General features: G+C 39.0%; 1 protein-coding gene across 3 annotated transcripts in view; it reads left to right on the forward strand.

Moving 5' to 3' along the window:
* tnk2b (tyrosine kinase, non-receptor, 2b) overlaps positions 1-5,508 on the forward strand; it is a 54,231-nt gene that overhangs the window by 26,186 nt on the left and 22,537 nt on the right. The gene's annotated exons all lie outside the window — the stretch shown is intronic.

Genomic DNA, 5,508 nt, shown 5'->3' on the forward strand with positions numbered 1-5,508 from the left:
CCGCTGCTACTTCAAGCAATGCCCTGCGCTGGTCTTCCCTGACATGTACTGGGTTTCAGCCCTCCGGGACCTGCTGTTGATAAGCAAATATAGGGAGAAGATAAATGAATATGTAGATCTGTGCAGCAGTTTAAATGTGATACTGTCCTGTGTGTGTTGAGGATCTGTGTGCTAGTTGAGCAGAGTTGAACCGATGGACGCTGCAGCTGTTGTGCTCTGTTTGGGGCTGAATCAGATCAGTCTCCTTCCACAGCTGCAGCTTTGTGCTGAGTACAGCGGTTTTTCTAGGGTTAGCTTTCAGCGCCACAGCCTGCAGCTGCCTCATCTTATTCTGAAACTGAGTGAAAAACACTTAAGGGTAGATGTACGGAAAATGTAGGTGTATGGAAAATACTTATTGTGTTATTAGAGTGACCATTTTATTCTCCACACAGATATCTTATGGATGTTTTTCCCCCTGTGGAGGATGAAGGGATTAGCGGGCAAGCCTTATCTGAAAATGATGAATTTGTGTCGGCCGTGAGTATGGCTGGGCATCCACTGTGTTTGGAATAATATGAATGTAATAAGTAATTTCTTTTGATTGAGCTACCTGCTGTGATAGATTTTGAGTTCAATCATTTTATTCATGATATTTGATATTTATTTTAATGGCTCCTCCTTCTCCCTCTTAACCTGCTTTAAGGGATCAAAGAAAGGATTGCTCAGTACGGGTGTATTTCATTGTTTTGTTGGGGGTTGTTTTTTACAGTCTGGCATTATGCATATTAGGTCAAGCTACCAAAACAACATTTGTTGACAAAACACAGCACATATGTTCCTGAAAACTGGAAGTGATGACCTGGAAGCAGGCCACTGGCATCCAGAGCTCTCATCTTTCTCATAATCTGTTCATGGGCACATTAACGCTCACAGCCTCACACCGCCTCTCCCCTCCTGGCTTTGTGAGTAATGAGTTCCTGTGGACGGTAAAGGGATTTAAGGAAAACGTAAAAGCCAGACCTTGGGAGATAGTTGCTATCTGTGACATTAGGAATGATGGATCTCTGTATGTCTGTGCATGCTGTCCTCTGTCAGAGGTTTTTGTGTGTTTGTGTAGATATTGTTCTAGCACAGTTTCTAAAGTGATTAATGTAGTTCTACTACTCCTTCTTGTTCACTCTGCATTTTTGGCACCCGGCACCCAAAACGCAGTTTGATGTTTTGTTACCAAAATGTTGGAACTTAGTTTAGAAATACACCGGTGCCCAGTAAGCTAACTTAATTCCCAACATAGTGCCTCAGGATGAATCTAGTCGGTGTGCATGCCTTTGCATGCCTTCCTGTATACAGTGAGCATCATATTACAGAATCTAGAAGTGTGTGTGTGTGTGTGTGTGTATACCTGTTTACACATCTGTGTGGGGACCAACAGCCACTAGTCAGCACTAAAGTGCCTGTCCTCACAAGTTTGATGGCATTTTTAAGACTCAAAATGTAGTTTTAGTGTCAGAGTTACAATTAGGTTATGGTTGGATGGAGGCTAGTGTTAGGCAAACATTTTTGATGGTTAGGGTAAGCAGCTAGAGAAACATTATGTCAACTAGATGTCCTCACTAAGATATCAACACGAGAATGTGTGTGTGCGTGTATGTGCATGTGTGTTTCAGTACTGTAACATAATAGAGCTCACAGCATGTTGTTCTTCATAATCTTATTAGCTAGAAAGGTCCTAATCTGATGTCTGGTCATGATAATGTAATCTTCACGGTCAAACATTTAACTTGGGCTTTATAGTATTAGTGTCCTTTTGTAAAGCCACTCAGTCAGACTACTTTGTGCATGCGTGCGAGGTCAGACAGCAGTCTTAATGTAAAGCTAGTTGCAGTAAATCTGTAAAAAAAAAAAATCCAAACAGTTTTATCTAATTGAATAAATTTCATTGATCTTGATAAACGGGTCACATTTAGCTTCCTCCAGGGTCGTCACCACAGGTGATCAGGTTATTGTGATGTGATATATGTAGAACTTGTGTGGAAAAAGACGGCATGTAAAAGTTTATTTAGCTTACTTTAGCTTTCTACTTTAGCTTTATTACCATGAACATTGCACAGTGGTGTATTTTGACCCAAACTAGGGCGTAAACCAAACCTCAGTCAAACCAAACAGACAGTGAAAACTGGAAAAAAAAAAAAAAAATCAAGAAAATCGACCAATTAGCAACTGAAATTAGGTGTTTACTAAACTATCAGCAACTGCTTTTATATCAACTGATGAATGAAAATTTAAAAAGATAAAGAAGAGATGGGAGAAAAACCATCTGATGAGTGTTGATGTTGCATAGCTTGTTCACCAGAGGGCACTCTGCAACTTCGCTATGGCACCACGCATGTATGGACGCCCAACCAACCAGCTGATCTGAGCAGTGTAAATGAGTAAGCAACTACACAAAATAGGTGTTATGGAAATCTGTTTGTTTTTATAAAGGAAAAAAATACTGGCCAATATATCAAAATATCACATGTTTAAGTCACTAAATATTGATATTGTTTGACACAAATGCCATCACTACAGTCATATTGTGACTTACTGTAACTACACGGTAATGCCAGATAGAGCCCTGGTTTTAAATGCTATCAGGTTCGGATTTAAAAAATGACCATAGTTTTCATCCAATTCATCCAAACTGAGATTTCAGTTTGTTAACTTTAAATTTCAAGATATTTACAATTTTGAATCAAAATTTTCTTCACTTTCAGCATTTGAATCCTAATTAACTCTTGAACTTATTAGGACGAGACTTTTCTCGTTATTTCGGCAAGCAATAAAAAAAATTGATAATAATTTTTTGTCTTAATCACCAGCCACTAGTTGTCAAGACACCTCGAGGCATGGTAAAATGGGCTGTTTTTCCTTAGTTGGATTTTGTTGCCACTGGTCATAAACTGGCCCCACATAACCAGAATGGCAACTGATAAAAGTTTGAGTGACCTGTGTAATCCCAAAGTCTTTTTAGAGTGGAAAAACAAATGCTTGTCACACACAGAGCAATGAAAACCCCTCATATTAAGATTTGGTGCCCCCTAGTGTTCATATGGCAACAATACATATTGACTTATGTTAATCGTATTGCTCTAATCTCCTTAGTCAGGGGGCAGCTGACGGCTCTCTGACACATTCCTTCCACTGATTTCTAACAAAACATCAGATGAAATTGGATATTTGATGGTACTCTACACAAACGCTGCATTATCACACACACAGCTTCCCGTTTCACTAAACTGCCACACTGGTGTCGCCATATTCTTCTTTTTATCCCAGCCTATCTCTTTATTTGTTTTTTATTTCTTTAATTTAACAAAAGGTAATTAATAATGAGTTCTGTTTGAAGTGGTTTAAAGCTATTGCATTACTGTTGAATCATGTTGATTAATCAATCCAACACACACACACACACACACACACACACACACACACACACACACACACTGACAACTGATAATTGTTCAGTGTTGTTTCTTTTGATGAATTAATGGACAACATTTTGTAAAAATCCAGTTATGTTAGTAATGTCCTTCTTTGTCCTGCTGCTGATTTTCAGGAACGTGGGCTATTTCATAGCATCTGTTTCACAGTCTTGTGAGTTACATAAGTGCTCCAAAGCAAACATTACTTCCTTATTTATCATATCACTGAAGCTAACTTTACTGTGACAAATTCTATATTGGCATCTATTAAAATACGGCTGATGCAAAAATCTGAATAGTCTAGGGAGGTAGTTATGATATTAATTGGTCTACGTGATCCTTATGATTCTGGATGCTTGACTCATATAGTAACTATAATATACTTTAATGCAATGCTGTCAAACAAAAGCAATAGAGACTCTGTAAACTAAGAAATCCAAACGGAAGGCATTGGGATTTTTAGGCTGTTCTACTTATATAAAAAGTTTGGTATCCTTAGTTGGCTTGTGTTAAGGTGATGACCATGAGCTGCGACTTTCCACCTGTGTGAGGGCCTTGTGGATTTATTTAATTACACATCACGCTACATCTGAATTTCCAGCAGGATACAGTAGGCCATGTTCTCTTAAAGTTTTGGCTGATGTCATTCGGACCCCTCTCCATGTGGGCAAGGGGCACAGTAAAGAGACTCCAATGTGGATATCATCAGCTAGCACACTGTTCCCTGTGTTGATGACAGTATGGCCGCCTGCCTTTGCCTGGCTGACTTCGTTGAATCTTCTATTATAACGTCACTCTAAAGTGAGACAATTTGTTCACTTACACATTACAGTTAAAAATAATAATTTTTATAAATCAAAACATTCAAATAAAGTCTGTCATTTAGACAGCTAATTAAAGTACACGAACTACACAAATAAATTGGTATGCAAACTCACGCTGCACAGCATCACCCGCCTCTGACAAAGGCCTGTTTTCCCGTCTCTGATTAAACTCATGATCAAACACCATTTGTAGTTTTTATTTCCATCCCATAACACCTCTGCCTGCTCGCCTTCTGTCCACCCTTAGACTAGTAAACACAAAACTTCCTAATTCAAAGCAGAAGTGTGTGGAAGTAAATGGAAGAGAGAGTGAGACAGAGGGAGCGTTATAAAAAACTAAATCTAGTGAAAAGGGAACAGCTAAGTCAAAGTGTGGATTGATGGGGTAGACTTATGAAAAACAGCACAGCGAGAGAAAGAAGGGGGAGGAGGAGTGGTGAAATCAGAAAGGCAAAAGTTTAATAATATCTGCCCACAGAGGCAGATGTGGCTTATTGCCACCACTGGTCTGAAAAACAGCCGCTACGGGTTTGTTTATAGTCAGCGTAGTGGAAGAGAGATAACATTTTTAGAGGATTAGAGGCAGGAAATAAAAGGCAGCACCAAATAAAGAAGAAAATGCAAGAGTTTGGCCAGATCCTCAGGGATAAAGAAGAGGGACAGAAGGAGGCATGGGAGTGAAAGAGAAGGGATTAATGAAGGAGTAAAGGATGGGGAGGAGAAGGGAGATGGCAGGAGTTTTAGTCAGCGCAAAAAAGACGTCACAGTGACAGAAAAGGAGTGTGCGAGTTTACCGCGGTTAAGTGACCTGAGCAGGTCTTATGTAATCATAATTATAATCATGTGGGTTTTTTCTTCACTATTACTGTAAACTATTAGTCATCCACTAACAGATATCTGTAAATCTGTTTTGCACATCGTGTGGTTCATACCTCAGAAATTATTCATACACTATTTCATTGTCCGAATGATCCTGGTGGTTAATGATTGGTGCTTCGAGTATGCTTCTGGGTTTGTTAAGCAGATACTCTTACACAATGCGTTGGTTATAAGTGATTAAAGATCATAACAAATAGATTTAAAATGAAACTTGAAAAAATATATAGTAGGAAATGTACTCGTAAATCATAGAGATAATGATTGCCATTCAACAATACATTTCAGTTGAGAAAATATTACACTAAGCAGGTTGGGAAATTCTGCAAGGCAACAGAGGGAGAAGCTGGAAGAGCGCTTGG

Source organism: Pundamilia nyererei, unplaced genomic scaffold (assembly GCF_000239375.1).
Source record: "Pundamilia nyererei isolate P.nyererei 1_Seehausen unplaced genomic scaffold, PunNye1.0 scaffold00115, whole genome shotgun sequence".
In the NCBI taxonomy this organism is placed as follows: Eukaryota; Metazoa; Chordata; class Actinopteri; order Cichliformes; family Cichlidae; genus Pundamilia; species Pundamilia nyererei.